At 33.9% G+C, this 18,217-nt stretch overlaps 1 protein-coding gene across 4 annotated transcripts in view; it reads right to left on the reverse strand.

The window, feature by feature from the left end:
• NBEA (neurobeachin) overlaps positions 1-18,217 on the reverse strand; it is a 736,578-nt gene that overhangs the window by 374,484 nt on the left and 343,877 nt on the right. The gene's annotated exons all lie outside the window — the stretch shown is intronic.

The raw sequence follows: 18,217 nt of genomic DNA on the forward strand, positions 1-18,217 counted from the left end.
AGTTTTTGCCCATTCAGTATGATATTGGCTGTGGGTTTGTCACAAGATTATGTGAAAATAGTCGAAAACTGACTTCATGCTTTGGTTGTTTATTTGGGTGAGGCATTTCTTACATTTAAACAAGGTGGGGAAGGTTATTAAAATTGATGAGCTCAGTATAGCTGCTATTACTCCAATGACATTTATTATATGGTTGTTTCCTTGTAGCAAAGAACAATAATCATTGAAGTTCTGCCTAAATTTTGTTCCAAAAGACAAAATTAATTTACAAATAGGTAATTTCTATAGCTTATCAGTTATTAAATAATTTTAAAAATAATAAAAATGTATGATTAACACATCAAGCAACGCTTATAAAATATTTCACTGTTATACTTCCAATCTCCTCAAATAGATAGCAGAAGAAAAAAAATTGAATGTAATAATGTCTATGTAATAATGGCTACTATTCATTGATCACTTACTATGTGCTGGGCAATATTTAACACATTGGCACAGTGCCTTACGTGCATGGTCTCATTTAATTATCATTATACTCTGTGACATAGTATTATTATTCCCATTCTACAGGTTAAGAACATATATTTCCTATAAACAGTTCAAACATTAATTCTTATATGTATTGATGAAGTTATCAAGATTTTTTCCAATTAAAAGTATGACTGCTGTATAACAATGTATATGATAAGAAAGCAGATCTTAATTGGTAGTTTTTCAAAGTGCCAACATAGAGAATGAGGTAATTAAGTATTAAAAACACTGTTGAGAGTATGTTAATTATGATGTTTTATAATTTAAAAATATTTTCTAAAGTTTTTCACTGTTTTTAAAATTAAAGTAACTTAATAAATAGATTTTTCCTCTTTCAAAAATAACTTCTGTGTAATGAGAACATTCATAGTTTTTAGAAATACTATCATTTTTCTTCCTTTGATGATAAATGTAATCAGTAAAAGCATCATACAGTAAGAAAGGCCATGGTCTTAACATTATTTGTTGCTAAATGGAAAACCAAAGTGAAACCAGTTATTTTCGTTTCTTAAGGTGATTTCAATAAACAGTCTCAAATGCCTTCTAGACACTAGCTTGTATATTTGTTGTAGGTAGTGGATAAATACCCTTTTGTGCCCATTTTGCTAACAACCCTATCTCCTTATTGTACAGACTGACAGAACAAGCTGTAAAAAGGTACTAGTATTCCATCTGATCAGATATTTGGGCAGACAGTTAACTAATGAAATAAGAGGCAGATGTGAGAAGCTCATTAAGAGACAATTGGTGTAATTGATCAGCAATTCTCATGCTCAGGTTCTAGGGAGTCAGAAAGATTAATGGGACATTTATCACCTGTTGACTACTCAAAGATTTGAATTCTGACAAAGAAAAAACAAGTAAAAGGCCAAAGGGTCATAATTAAACTCATGTAAATTTAGACAATAAGGCTTTGATATAAAGAATTATTCACATACATTTTGTGTATGAGTTTTTAAATATGTAACAAATTGAAGTAAAATTAGGAAAAACATGAAATTGCATTAATTTCTCAGAAGCTAATTTTTAAAATGAACTTACAAAAAACCCTATGCAACAAGACCATTTATAGTTTTTTACAAATACCATCATTCCATCATAAGAAAAATATAAACAAATGCTTCATTAATGCTTTGTTCAAAAGGAATGACAAAAAATTGACACAATAGCAAAACTGCAATTTGCAAACAGTGCTCTCAGTATTTTGTAAAAGGCCATTGTGATTTCAAGTCCATAGAACCTCACACCTTTACTCATGTGTTTTGTCTAATTAGTTTTGGACAGAAGGAATAAATGGATTCTCCCAAAAGCAAAAGAAAAACTAAACATGACAATGAGAACACAAGCAGACGCAAATTTGAAAGACCTATCTATCTTCAAAAATTACATAATCACTTTGGTTGGAAGTATTACTACAAAAAAGAGGTAAACTCAATGTTTTACTAGAGATAATGAAAATACAACCACTGACTGATGCTATAAGTAACTCTTAAGCTGTATATGCGTGACAAATATTTTACAAGTGTATGTCTCAAAAAGTTTGAGTGTATCCTTTTTGTATGTGGCAAAAAATTCATAATCAAATTAACTCATTTGATATCTCCAACTTATGAGCAAAATATATGTTAGTACTAAGGAGTTTACAGTAATAAGTTATTATTTATACCTTCCCAAGTGCCCATATTTTAATTCAAATTAAGGTTATATAAAATTTATATAGAGCTTTAGAATTTACAAATAACTTACATATATGCTGTCTCATTTGAATCTCTTAACTGTTTAAACTAGTTATTACTACCTCATTTGACACATAAAAATTGAAGAGATTTGGTGGCTAGCCAAAGGTGTGTCATTCAGTAAGTGGTGGAATTGGGACCCAAATTGAAGTCATCTAACTCAAAGCCCATTCTGTTTGCTGCAGAGCTACATAAATAGTTTGGCATTAATAAGATGGCAATATATGATTATGAGAAGGGTTGTAATGGTCAATTCAAAGTTGAATGATTTTGACAGTTTTCCTGGTGAAAGTAGCTTATTGTGGTCAGACAAGGGGACAAAAAGCAATAGCTTAAGCAAAAAGTACACAGGAAGCAGAAAACAAAGAGAAATTATGAAAAAAACCTTTATAGCTTGGGGGATGGATGAATAGACTATAAGAGTGTTTAAAAGTGGACTGGAGGGCTAGGGTAAAAATCAAAGATAGATTAAGATTGAAAGAAAATTATATGGTTTTGAAAGACAAAAGGAATAATTTAAAGCAAGTTATAAAATGGGAGAAATGATACTAAGGACTGTTTATAGCATTTCTATTCTATCATGACAATCTGTGCCTTGTTAATTAAGAGGTAGCCCCCAAAGGAGCTGTACATATGTGCCTCCACAACAAAAATATAGTTAGGAGTGTGGGCAAAGTAATAGAATATTTTTACCAGAAAATATGTATGTTCGCTGGAATAAATATTCTAACCAGAATTACTGATTCAGTACTGCAAGCCATACAGCTTAGCAGTATAAAATGAACACCTGGAATGTAGACAATAAATGTGTGGGGGCCTATGAGGAAGGAGGCTTGTACATTTGGGAGATATTCTAACAGTAAGGAAACTGTCCATTAAGAGCTTTTGAATATATTATGAACTATATTGCTGAAAGATGAAGTCAGCTCACTGAGTGGCTAAGATACAAGTTCTTGAGAAGATTAATTAGCTGGACAAACTTGAGGTGGTCCAGATCCAGGCAGTAAATAAAACAGATATAGCTGAGTAAACCATTATCCAAAAAAACTGGCAGTTCTTTTGGGTTCACACTGACTAGGGATAGGAAGTCAATTTCTATTTTCAGAATGACACTCCCCCCCCACTAAAAAACAAGATAAAACAAAACAAAACAAAAAACTGCCACAAATGATAAACCAGATAAGAAATCTCCAAAATGAGTATAAAGTTAGAAGTTTGGCCTTTGGGACAAAGCTATCTTTATTTAATACAAACACTACTAAAAGGTATAATGATATTATTTTAATAAAGAACTGTCAGACTCTTTTGAGTCAATCTGCGGGTCTAACTTTTACATCTGTTGAATTGAATATCAAGTTAAAAGAGATCTAAAGCTTTAAAATACTGTTGAAAAATTCCATCTCTAGCAGAATGTTCCTCATGGTGGGAGATGAAGAATATTACACGTTCTAGGGACAAGAAATCATGCTCTTATATGCAACTCATCTTTTAAATGTCAAAGTTTTCTTTAAGTAAGGATCCAAGAGAGGAGACTCTGACAGACATCTATGATTGCTTTGAATATATTATCAGTAAATATTAATTAAATCAATAAATCTATAAATCATCATTCACTATCAACTATAGAGAAAAAATTACATTTTGAGCAAAAATAAGAACATCATTTTTTAGAATAAGATCCCAATTCATTCAAAAAACATTTACCAAGCATATTGTCTAATGTGCCTGACACCATGGCAGGTACTAAGTGGGATGTGGGGCAGATAATGTAAGGAAATAATCATGATAGAGAATCTTGGGGGGCTCATAGAGAATGCAGTGTGAGAAGCACAGGAAGGGTAGTAAGCAACTGTGTCTAGGAGAAGTTATGAGGAATGTGACATTTAAGTTGGATAATGCCGAGCCTATCTAAGCAAAAAGTGGAAAGAAAGGAAGGTCATTCCAGGCAACAGAGAAATGTCTGAGGTATAAAGAAGCATGCAATAGTCAGCAAAGTGGAGTTGGAATGTTATGTCGTAGGGTATGAGGGATGACAGGAAGTGACTGGAAATGAAGACAAAGAGGTAGGCAGGAAGTAGAGCCATACATGGCACACTATCCTATCATCACCAGGGAGCCACTACAGGATTTTAAGCAGGGCGCAGACAGAATTAGCTCTATTTTGGAAAGACCACTTTCTGTCAGCAGTATAGGAAGAAACTAGTAACTAAAGAGTTTAGTTACACGACTGAACGCTTGAGCTCAAGATGGTGGCAATGCAAGTAGAGACAGACTCAAGGCATTCTGTAATGAGACTATTTTAGACAACTATTTTAACAACTATTTGGGACAGGGTAAAGGAAACATCAGAGTGTGATGGTGATACCTTTAACTGAGATAAGGAAAGAAAATAAAGAAGCAAATCTACAGAAGGAAAAGTGATCAGTTTCATTTTAGAAAATATTTCTCCTCACAGTAAAAGATACCAATTTATTTTCCATCAAATAGATATGACTATACTGACAATCTGAATTTTAAAATCAAATACGCCTAGGACTAACTAGTTTTTAGTTAATCTTCTAATGATTTTTAATCTTTTTGTTTGTTTTGGAGGCAAAATCTTGCTCTGTCACCTGGGCTAGAGTACAGTGGCTAATTTTTGTAATTTTGGTGGAGATAGGGTTTTGCCAAGTTTCCCAAGCTGATGTGAACTCCTGAGCTCAAGCAATCCACCCACCTGGACCTCCCAAAGTGCTGGGATTACAGGCGTGAGCCACCAGGTCCAGCCTATTCTTAACTTTTAAAAATCCCCAAATTAGTAGAACTGAATGGCACTGGAACACTTTCATTTCAGTAACAAATGTTGAATAACTATAGATGTGGAAAGGAATTTTGCATGTCCAATATGCTTCATTTGCCTTAGTTTCAGTGGTGTGTTCTTCAAAATTCTGTTCTCTACACTTCTCCCATGGTATTGTGAATGATTCTAAGACACAGGGTATTAACATAATGAGTATCTTTTAGACTCCTGTAATACTTATACAACTCTATCTGCACAACAGTAATTTCTGATATTTTCTACTATTCTTTTACTTTTTTAATCTGAAACATGAAATTATCTTCCTATTCCTTCACTGTGATATGCTTCTCTCTGTAAAATTTGCTTTCAATGTTACCATGTAAGTCACCTGAACTTACTAAGATCTAAACCCTAAAAAACAGCAAAGCAAGCAATTCATGTGGCTTTCTAATTCAAAACCAAGAAAACAAACAAAAATCGACATGAAACATCCTTTGAAATAACAATAATGGCTTAAATTTTTATTATTGCTAAAATTAATATTAAGATGTACATAGGTAGATTAGTTACTATGTTAATTGGACATTTTAAGGTTTGCCTATGTGTTCTCTCAAGTATTTTATTTTAAAGCTGTATTACAAATGGAATAAACTCTAATATTAACTTAAAACTATAATAAAATTAATTTTTTTGACTAAAAAAGCTTATTTAAATATAATTAAGCCAATACAGCTTACATACATGTTTGGATTATAAATTTTAACAAAAAAAACCCCTGCAAAATACTGTAGAGACAGTGAAAGTTCATGCATTCATTGATTCCTTTAGTTCACTAAAAACTGAGTTATCACAAACTTATGGCAGTCTTACTGTCTTTAAAATAGGAACAAAACATAAGTTTCTGGATATACCAGATATATTAGGTGGCAGCAGACTTTTTCTGTAAAGGTCCTGATAGTAAATATTTTTGACTTTGGTGTCTATAAGTTTCTGTCACAACCACTGAACTCTGGCATGTGGTACAAAGGTAGCCATAGACAATACATAAACAAATGAGTTTGGCTGTCTTCCAAGGAAACTATTTACTCATCCCAAGATGTGTGTGTACACGCATCTGTGTGGTGTGTGTGTGTGTCTGTGTACACATATGCATGAGTACATATGTGTAAGAGAAAAGGAAAAAGAAAAACACATGCATACCTACACACATTTATACATCTATAGATATTAAAAATCACAGGGGCAATTATTTCAGCTGTACATCCATGATACTTTACAATTCTGAAACCCAAAAAGCTCTGAAAACTGAAAGCTTTCATGTAAGATTATCACAAATTCAATTATCAGCAAAATTTCCCCTGAATAATGTGATGTTATTTACAATTTGTTATTCTATTTATTGTGAAAATCCCTATGTATTACTGTAGACATGTTAATGTGTTTTATTAGGGAGCTCTCCCAGCCTTTCCTAAAGATGCTATGAAATATATGCACTTATTACCTTTCTTAGATCCAAAATATTTGAATTGCAAAATGCATCTGGCTTATCAAAAGTCAGAAATCAGTGGTACTGTGTTACATGAGGTATTTTGGAAGACTGATAAAGAAATTAATATTATTAATTTTAATTGCAATTTCAAAGTAATTTGATATTACAAGTTTCACTATGGAAATTTCAGATGTTTGGAAGAAATGAAATCAATTTCCACGTGAGAATGGTTGACTAAGTGCTTTTAAATTGTAATCCCAGAATGTTTAGATTGCTCAGAAACAAAGATTAAGTTTAACTGTAGTTACACAATACCCAAATAATCATTTTGATTGATTTATTGAAATAAACTTTCTAAATTTTTTGTCATTGTGTTGATACAGCCTAGAAATCTTACTGTGAATATTTTTTCTTTTTTATAGTTTTGCTTCTGCTGATAAATTTTTTACATAATGCCAGAATTGAAGTTCATAACACTCACAGATAAGTCTTCTACAAAATGACAGATTATAATACAAAAAGGAATCTATAGTGATGGTTTTTATACAGATTTAAACTAGTAACCTGATTTTAATATGAGCTGAAGAGAATACTCTAATGGCATTATCAGCAATATTATTAACACCTATTATCTGTGAAACACTACCCCGACTTTACTCTTTTTTAATTTATGCTTTAAAAATTTATTTAAGGAACAATAATTACATCACTGCTATAGGCCTTGCACTATCTATAAGGATCTATAAGAAATCCAGAAATGATACAGTCTTTGGTCTCAAGGAGCTAACAGACCAGTTACAGAGGTAAGACATACAAATACAGATTTATGTAAGAGTCTAAAGAATATGGTACTGAAATAAGGATTACAATAAAGTACTATCACTCTAAATAATATAAAACAATTATTTTTGAAATTGAATGAGATACTTTTATTCACAGTAGTAACTCAGATTTCTACTACAGAAGGTGACTGACCTGAGTGTCTTGCTAATATAATCACAACAGCAATGAGTACGGATGAAATAACGGAAATAAGAGACATTTTCGCTATCATAAATCATTTGGATCTTGCAATTTTTTTGGGTTAAACTTAATTATAGAATCAATTGTTATTCCTGTATCACTCCTCTGCATCAACTTTCTTTATTTCTCTCTGAGCTCCTTGAAATTTCAAAAGCCTCAATTAAATTATAAAGTTACTAACCTATGTCTGGTTCAAATTTTAACATTGCTCAAGAAAGTCTCTGGTCCTAAATAATTATTAAGAATGATACATGTGTTTTAACCATGTACACATCATTTCAAGAAATATTAATAATCAAAAGAAGAGAACATATACCATGTTAGTCATATGATTACATTACACAAGTAGTTACATTTAAATAAAAGTGGCTATAGTAATGCTTCCATATTAAAAATAAAATAATTGGCCGGGTGTGGTGGCTCACGCCTGTAATCCCAGCAATTTGGGAGGCTGAGGCAGGCGGATCACAAGGTCGAGAGATCATCCTGGCTAACACGGTAAAACCCCATCTCTACTAAAAATACAAAAAATAAAAATAAAAATTAGCCGGGCGTGGTGGCAGGCACCTGTAGTCCCAGCTAGTCGGGAGACTGAGGCAGGAGAATGGAGTGAACCTGGGAGGCAGAGCTTGCAGTGAGCCAAGATTGTGCCACTGCACTCCAGCCTGGGCAACAGAGCAAGACTCCATCTCAAAATAAATAAATAACATAATTTATATTCTATAAAATATAAATCCTTTTAAGTGTAGTGTGTATACACGAACAATTTGTATACAGTTTCAAACTACCTAAATTCTGATATTTATTTAAGTTCTCAAATAAATATATTTAATAATTACAAGTTCACAAATTTAAATAAATTTCAGGTAGCTTTTGTATTGTATACACCTTTAAGATCTTTATTTTTGTATTCAAAAAAGCACTGGTGTTTTTTCTTTGAAATAAATAATATATCATGTAAAATGGAAATGCTATGTATCACTCTTCTTTTCATAAAAAGATATTCATGAAGTCAAAGAGAAAAAACATAATTCGTAAAAGGAAACTATTTGATAATTATTGTAATTAAGGCATAAATCACCAAGAAAATGGTTTCAGGCTAAGGCAGATTCAAGTAGAGGTCAGTCAGGTGAACCTCACTTACTTCCAAAAGTACATTAACTTTATACAATAATTATTGCCAAATTGTTGAAATACCCTGAATAAACAAACTAAACTTCACAAAGTTCCTTATTTGTGCTCAAAGCAATAAATTCTCAAATGTAATCCAAGCCGAATTTTCTTACCGAATCCTCCATTTAAGAAAAAAATTAGAGATGAGTAATCAGTACAGTTTCAGTCATTCATAGGAATGAAATAGGTTCTTAGAATTTCCTTCAATTTTACAACATTGAAGATATTCCCCAAAGTCACAGAAATTATTATAACCATGATTCAACCCAAGGAATAATTTATTGGGATAGTATGCCAAAGATTATACACACAAAAAATTATGTGTCACTGAATTAACAAGATTATTTTGTCTAACTAGAAAATCCTATATCCAAATCATAACTATCCATAATTCATGGTGAGATCTTGAGTCAAGTTCTATATTACATACCAGAATACAGTTCAATAATGATACAAAAAGAAGTCAGTATGTGAGTCACTTCGTAATTTAAAAAAAACACTTTTAGTGTAAAATATTAGACCTATTATAAACTAAAATTAAGTGGTACTTTTATTACTTAGAATCCAGTTATAATATGACGGAGATCTATCACAAAATGAGTTATATTTTGAAATTGGATGAACTAGGAAATCTAAAAAAGGGCATCAAATAGATGGCAAAAAAAAAAAAATCTGCCAAAAACAGAACCCAGTCATTTCCAAGGATAGAAGGCATCCAAAGATTTGATTCTATAAGTAGTGTGTATACTTATCATAAGCCAGGACACAAATATAAAACAGTTATGTTCCATCTGCTGGAGAAGCCTGAATTCTAATGGAGTATACAGGTAGTTAAACTGATCAGTTTATTGTGATGAGAGCAAGTATTATCTCAGAATCTTTTTAGGATATTGACTTGGTAAGCAAGCTAAATGATGTTATTAATGTAACTCCTATTGTGATTATTAGAAAATGGTGGAATTAAAAAATACCAGTAGGAAATATTTAACTTGAAATAATGAACAGCTATTAATTTCTAGAGAAAAACTGACCTAGGGATTATTCTAGGATCAGTAATTATAAATAATATTATTCAATTTATAAAAGAAAATCTGCTGAAATTAATTTAAACATCTTCTTTTACTCATGAGAGGATGTAGAGCCTCAGATATTCTCCATAACAAAACAAATATGTAAATAGAAAGCACACTTAATGAGAGAATATTTTTCAGTTGAAATGTTTTGTTGTACTGCTGTTGAAATTACCTGCATAATCTTTTTAAGTAAATAGTTTATAAGCTAAAATATATGTTTAATCAGACAAATATATCTGGTTGGACTTTGTGTAATTAGAACAATCCTACTGAGTACAGAGAGAACAACCTTTCAGGTATGGATAATATAACATGTATATCCCTATAAATTAATTTAGATAGATACACACAGATAAAATCTCTACTAAAATAAATTTCAAATAATTTAAAAATTAGAAAATAGTCTTATATGTTAAAATTGTCCCTTAAAAAATCAACCTGACACACACATGATGGGCAGACAGGGGAAATGGATAACTTCTCCAGGTTTATGTCTTAGGAAATGTCCATTCCCTCAGCTTATTTTTCTCAGGCTTTTCAGCAAGTTAGTTCTTGGGCTTATTTCTCTTGTGATCCAGTGTCCACCTATGCTGTAGTAACTCTACCTAATTAAGGGGCATGTGTAATGGGAAAAATTGTGTTTTGATACCTGAGAAGGACAGACTGAAGACTGATGGTCAAAGTTGACATGCCCTGGGCCTGACCTCATAGTCTGAAACTAGAGAGCAAGGAACAACATATCTGGACAGCATAGATCAAGGTCCAGGAAAAAGTCTGCCTGTATACTTTCTAATTCATTGTATTGTTTTAAACTCAAATTAGGTGACTATTGCCAATAATCTGAATGTTAGTAATAAGCCAGTTAGTTTTTACATTCCTCTAAATATTTTAATGTTAGGGTTTATCCTGATCTTTCAAAATTAGGCAATTTTATAAGTATTTCAGAATTATTTTAGTCTGAATCTAATTTTTAATTATGTCAAAGAAACTCTGAACTGAAAATCATAGTATCTGGTTTTAATGTAGTCTCTACAAACTAGCTGTGTAAACTTGAGCTAAGACACTTTACATTCTTGACACTAAATTTCCTTGCTAGTAAATAGATTAATGATTTAAAATCTTTTTTATTACAGTCTACAGCAATACATTTCATCTCATGATCCTGTATATGTAACTGAAACAAATGTTTTAAAAAATAGTACTTCCTTTAACTGTGATATTCTCATCTATGTTATGCTATGGCATGGCCTGCCATTAAAAAGTGTTAGCCAGTGCTTGCTTTATTGATTACATTGTACACCTAATGAATCACAGCCTGCAGTCTGAAAATCAATTCTCCAAAGCTGGCCCACCTTCTGTTTTATATGGCCTGTGAGCTAAAAATAGTTTTAATATTTTAAAGTTACTGGAAAAACAGAAAGAAAGGCAATATTTCATGATACTTTAAAGTTATACAATATTCAAATTTCAGTGTTCATAAAATTTTATCAGAACATAGCTGAGCTTATTCTTTTACATATTGTATATAGCTACTTCCATGTTATGGGAAAGTGGAGCACTATGACAGAGACTACATGGCTGCAAAGCCTGAAGTATTCATGTTTTGGCCCATCTAAGAAATAGTTTGCCAACCCTTGTGCTAAAGCGTACATAGTTCTTTCTGTTTTGAGTAACCCAGGTTCTAAGTCCTTCCTTCAGGTCTTACTGGGCTGAACTGGTACCAAAGATAAGATATATGATAGCAGAAATGAAATGATATGGAAAAGTATTGGTTCTTAGTTATTTAGGCATCAAATTTCTATTTAATTATGTACTTGAAAACAAGAATGAAAAGTGGCTAAACCAACAGGCAGCATTTGGCGGTAGCATAAAGATGACAAATCATTTATAGAATCTGCTTTTGTGAATTCACGGGGTTTTATCTTGTAGACCTTGAGCATTTTGGTTAAATGATGGGACCAGTAAAGGCTCTTAATACTTTTCGCAGGGATTAGGTTTAAACATAAAATGGTCAGTTACATTGCATTGTATTGCCATGTGTTAAACTTACAATACAGTAATAGGTAGAGAAAATGAAGCCACTTTCATATACTTTAAAACTGCCTTTCAACTATCCTTTTGTCTTTCATTGTTCAAACTTGTAACATCCTTATTGAGTTTGCTCAATACAATCTATTCTTTCTACACCCAAACTCTCCTTCTATTTAACCCTTGTTGTACACTGCTGTTTCTAAATCATATATATACATATATGTGCATATATATATATTTTTTGAGATGGAGTTTTGCTCTTGTTGCACAGGCTGGAGTGCAGTGGTGCGATCCTGGCTCACTGCAACCTCTGCCTCCTGGGTGCAAGCGATTCTCCTGCCTCAGCCTCCCAGGTAGCTGGGACTACAGGCATGTGCCACCACACTGGCTAATTTTTGTATTTTTTAGTAGAGATGGGGTTTTGCCATGTTCGCCAGGCTGGTCTCAAACTCCTGGCCTCAAGTGATCTGCCTGCCTCAGCCTCCCAAAGTGCTGGAATTACAGGTGTGAGCCACTGCAACCGACCCTAAATCATATTTTAATTTTGTCCCTTTCTATTCAAATTTTTGTCAAGAATGACTAGAATCTAGGTTTCTCTTTTTCCTTTAGAATATGTGTATTTGGCAAAGTTGCTGCTCCTTTCTTTCTACCCTCCTTTGCATACATATGCTGTTTCCTCCCCCCCAACCCTTTTTTTTTTTTTTGGAGACAGAGTTTCTTTCTTGTTGCCCAGGCTGGAGTGCAATGGTGCAATCTCAGCTCACTGCAACCTCTGTCTACCAGGTTCAAGTGATTCTCCTGCCTCAGCCTCTTGGGATTACAGGCATGCAACACCACACCTGGCTAATTTTGTATTTTTAGTAGAGACAGGGTTTCTCCATGTTGGTCAGGCTGGTCTTGAACACCTGACCTCAAGTGATCCAGCCACCTCGGCCTCCCAAAGTGATGGGATTACAGTAGTGAGCCACCGCGCCCGGCCTAATGTAATTTTTAATAAGTCATGAACAAATATGAGTTTTTCTGGCTCTCTGATGTCTTTACTGCCTTTAATACCTGGTCTCTGCCAGGTTTAAACCTGATCAACACGTCATCCACCTTGGTTTTTCTGTGTGTGTACTGTATTTTTACTTTACCAAATTTTGTTTTAAGAATATAGTTGGAAACAAAGCAGTGTTAAGGTAAGTACCAGCTTTGTTGAATCTTGTCCATACCTAGCTGAATTTTTACATATAGGTATCTCCTATGTTCTCTCTACATTCCTGCCACCTGGGGCCACAGATATGTTGCATTGTTATTGTTCTGCATGCATGCTTTCCATTACTCTGTTAAAACAGAAGGAAAAAGTAAGCAGTTCTCTAAAATTTTCTATAAATATGTAATGTAATATTACAAAATTTAAACAAATGTATAATCTATTTTATATTCAAAAAGAATCAGAATTCAATTAAAAAATGTGGACTTTGCTTAGAGCAACCTGAGGATGGGCAGAGGGCCATCAGATACTAAATAAACTCAGGCTAGTATCTTGTAGTCTATTCACATTTAGGAACTACAGTATGTCTGTAATAAGTATATAAATTACTTGGAAAATTTAAACACTATAATATAACTGCTAAGCAATATATTTCCTTTTTAAAAATTTCCCAATTTAGTTTTTTCCCAAGTTGTTTACATATTTCTCTAACGTGCATTAGTATCCAAGAGAGTATAATAACAAAAGCCAACATTAATTTCATGCTTAGCTTCTTGAAGATTCCATGTAGTTTATCATGAGTAGCCATTATAGTCAGCATGCAATTTTTCATAATGTAAAAATACTTCTCATCTCAAAAGAAGTTACATGTATGTCCTCCAAACCAAACTTGTTATTCAATGACATAAATTTAATGGAATATATAGACCTTTCATTATATTACCTTGTATTTTAAGCACTCAAATGTCTTGTCAAAACAATCCAGGCTTGCACCAGATGCCTGAGGGTAATTCTAAACATAGCCTCTTTTTTTTTTTTTTTTTGGTATTTTCGTGGTTCGCATTTAAAAATTTATATAAATACACCAATTGTATTAGAACAAAAGAGAAAATAATTCCCTTTTAAAATTATCATGGAATATACGACACAGGCCACACGTGCTCTTATTTTGTAAAACAGAAGTATCTTCTAATCACCATATCAAAGTAGAAGATTGACTTCATATTAAGGGATAAAGTCATCTTATACTGATTAAAAATTATATGTATTCAGTCAGCCCTACAGCAGATGTTCAGATATGCCATCTACAACTTTTGGGTGCTCTTCTTTTTTTAAATTATTATACTTTAAGTTCTAGGGTACAGGTACACAACATGCAGGTTTGTTACATAGATATACATGTGCCATGTTGGTTTGCTGCACCCATCAACCCGTCATTTACATTAGGTATTTCTCCTAAGGCTATCCCTCCCCCAGGATCTGTTCTTTCCTGACTTTTTAATGATCGCCATTCCAACTGGCGTGAGATGGTATCTCATTGTGTTTTTGATTTGCATTTCTCTGATGACCAGTGATGATGAGCACTTTTTCATGTGTCCGTTGGCTGCATAAATGTCTTCTTTTGAGAAATGTCTGTTGATATCCTTTGGCCACTTTTTGATGGGGTTGTTTTTTTCTTGTAAATTTGTTTAAGTTCTTTGTAGATTCTGGATATTAGCCCTTTGTCAGATGAGTAGATTGCAAAAATTTTCTCCCATTCTGTAGGTTGCCTGTTCACTCTGATGATAGTTTCTTTTGCTGTGCAGAAGCTCTTTAGTTTAATTAGATCCCATTTCTCTATTTTGGCTTTTGTTGCCATTGCTTTTGGTGTTTTAGTCATGAAGTCCTTGCCCATGCCTATGTCCTGAATGGTATTGCCTAGGTTTTCTTCTAGGGTTTTTATGGTGTTAGGTCTTACATTTTAAGTCTTCAATCCATCTTGAGTTAATTTAGGTATAAGGTGTAAGGAAGGGATTCAGTTTCAGCTTTCTACATATGGCTAGTTTTCCCAGCACCATTTAATAGGGAAATCTTTCCCCATTGCTTGTTTTTGTCAGTTTTGTCAAAGATCAGATGGTTGTACATGTGTAACATGTACATGTACATGTTATTTCTGAGGCCTCTGTTTACTGTTCCTTTGGTCTATATGTCTGTTTGGTACCAGTACCATGCTGTTTTAGTTACTGTAGCCTTGTAGCATAGTTTGAAGTCAGGTAGCATGATGCCTCCAGCTTTGTCCTTTTTGCTTAGGACTGTCTTGGCTATGCAGGCTCTTTTTTGGTTCCATATGAAACTTAAAGTACTGTTTTTCCAATTCTATGAAGAAAGTCAGTGGTGTTTGATGGTAGTAGCACTGAATCTATAAACTACCTTGGGCAGTATGGCCATTTTCATGATATTGATTCTTCATGTCCATGAGCATGGAATGTTCTTCCATTTGTTTGTGTCCTCATTTCACTGAGCAGTGGTTTGTAGTTCTCCTTGAAGAGGTCCTTCACATCCCTTATAAGTTGTATTTCTAGGTATTTTATTCTCTTTGTAGTAATTGTGAATGGGAGTTCACTCATAATTTGGCTCTCTGTTTGTCTATTACTGGTGTATAGGAATGCTTGTGATTTTTGCACACTGATTTTGTACCTGAGACTTTGCTAAGTTGCTTATCAGCTTAAGGAGATTTGGGGCTGAGATGATGGGGTTTTCTAAGTATACAACTATGTCATCTGCAAACAGAGACAATTTGACGTCCTCTTTTCCTAACTGAATACCTTTCTTTCTCTTGCCTGATTGCCCTGCCCAGAACTTTGAATACTATGTTGAATAGGAGTGGTGAGAGAGGGCATCCTTGTCTTGTGCCGGTTGTCAAAGAGAATGCTTCCAGTTATTGCCCATTCAGTATGATATTGGCTGTGGGTTTGTCATAAATAGCTCTTATTGAGATATATTCCATCAATACCTAGTTTATTGAGAGTTTTTAGCATGAAAGGCTGTTGAAGTTTGTTAACGGTCTTTTCTGCATCTATTGAGATAACCATGTGGTTTTTGTGATTGGTTCTGTTTATGTCATGGATTACGTTTATTGATTTGCATATGTTGAACCAGTCTTGCATCCCAGAGGTGAAGCTGAATTGACCATGGTGGAGAAGCTTTTTGATATGCTGCTGGATTCAGTAGGCCAGTATTTTATTGAGGATTTTTTGCATTGATGTTCATCAGGGATGTTGGTCTAAAATTCTCTTTTTTTTGTTGTGTCTCTGCCAGGCTTTGATATCAGGTTGATGCTGGCTTCATAAAATGAGTTAAGGAGGATTCCCTCTTTTTCTGTTGATTGGAATAGTTTCAGAAGGAATGGTACCAGCTCCTCTTTGTATGTCTGGTAGAATTCAGCTGTGAATCCGTCTGGTCTTGGACTTTTTTTGGTTGGTAGGCTATTAATTATTGCCTCAATTTCAGAACCTGTTATTGTCTTATTCAGAGATTCAACTTCTTGCCGTTTTAGTCTTGGGAGGGTGTATGTGTCCAGGAATTTATCTATTTCTTCTAGATTTTCTAGTTTATTTGAGTAAAGGTGTTTATAGTATTCTCTGACGGTAGTTTGTATTTCTGCAGGATCGGTGGTGATATCCCCTTTATAATTTTTTATTGCGTCTATTTGATTCTTCTCTCTTTTCTTCTTTATTAGTCTTGCTAGCAGTCTATTTTGTTGATCTTTTCAAAAAACCAGCTCCTGGATTCACTGATTTTTTTGAAGGATTTTTTGTGTCTCTATCTCTTCAGTTCTGCTCTTTATCTTAGTTATTTCTTGGCTTCTGCTAGTTTTTGAACTTGTTTGCTCTTGCTTCTCTAGTTCTTTTCATTGTGATGTTAGGGTGTCGATTTTAGATCTTTTCTGCTTTCTCTTGTGGGCATTTAGTGCTATAAATTTCCCTCTACACACTGCTTTAAATGTGTCCCAGAGATTCTGGTATATTGAGTCTTTGTTCTCATTGGTTTCAAAGAACATCTTTATTTCTGCCTGCATTTCGTTATTTACCCAGTAGTCATTCAGGTGCAGGTTTTTCAGTTTCCATGTAGTCGTGTGGTTTTGAGTGAGTTTCTTAATCCTGAATTCTAATTTGATTGCACTGTGGTCTGACAGAAAGTTTGTTGTGATTTCTGTTTGTTTTCATTTGCTGAGGAGTGTTTTACTTCCAATTATGTGGTCAATTTTAGAATAAGTGCAATGTGGTACTGAGAAGAATGTATATTCTGTTGATTTGGGGTGGAGAGTTCTGTAGATGTCATTAGGTCGGCTTGGTCCAGAGCCAAGCTCAAGTCTTGGATATCCTTGTCAATTCTCTGTCTAGTTTATCTGTCTAATATTGACAGTGGGGTGTTAAACTCTCCCATTATTATTGTGTGGGAGTTTAAGTCTCTTTGTAGGTCTCTAAGAACTTGTTTTATGAATCTGGGTGCTCCTGTATTGGGTGCATATATATTTAGGATAGTTAGCTCTTCTTGTTGAATTGATCCCTTTACCATTATGTAATGGCCTTCTTTGTTTCTTTTGATCTTTGTTGGTTTAAAGTCTGTTTTATCAGAGACTAGGATTGCAACCCCTGCTTTTTTTTGCTTTCCATTTCCTTGGTAGATCTTCCTCCATCCCTTTATTTTGAGCCTGTGTGTGTCTTTGCACGTGAGATGGGTCTCCTGAATACAGCACACTGATGGGTCTTGACTCTTTATCCAATTTGCCAGTCTGTGTCTTTTAATTGGGGCATTTAGCCCGTTTACATTTTAGGTTAATATTGTTACGTGTGAATTTGATCCTGTCATTATGATCCTAGCTGGTTGTTTTGCCCGTTAGTTGATGCAGTTTCTTCATAGCGGTGATGGTCATTACAATTTGGCATGTTTTCACAGTGGCTGATACTGGTTGTTCCTTTCCATGTTTAGTGCTTCCTTCAGGAGCTCTTGTAGGACAGGCCTGGTGGTGACAAAATCTCTCAGAATGTGTTTGTCTGTAAAGGATTTTATTTCTCTCTCACTTATGAAAGTTAGTTTGGCTGGATATGTGATTCTGGTTTGAAAATTCTTTTCTTCAAGAATGTTGAATATTGGCCCCCACTCTCTTCTGGCTTGTAGGGTTTCTGCAGAGATATCCACTGTTAGTCTGATGGGCTTCCTTTCGTGGGTAACCCGACCTTTGTCTCTGGCTGCCATTAACATTTTTTCCTTCATTTCAACCTTGGTGATTCTGTCAATTATGTGTCTTGGGGTGGCTCTTCTCGAGGAGTATCTTTGTGGTGTTCTCTGGTATTTCCTGAATTTGAATGTTGGCCTGTCTTTCTAGGTTGGGGAAATTCTCCTGGATAATATCCTGAAGAGTGTTTT

The sequence above is a fragment of the Hylobates moloch genome, unplaced genomic scaffold (assembly GCF_009828535.3).
Source record: "Hylobates moloch isolate HMO894 unplaced genomic scaffold, HMol_V3 SCAFFOLD_4, whole genome shotgun sequence".
Classification (NCBI taxonomy): Eukaryota; Metazoa; Chordata; class Mammalia; order Primates; family Hylobatidae; genus Hylobates; species Hylobates moloch.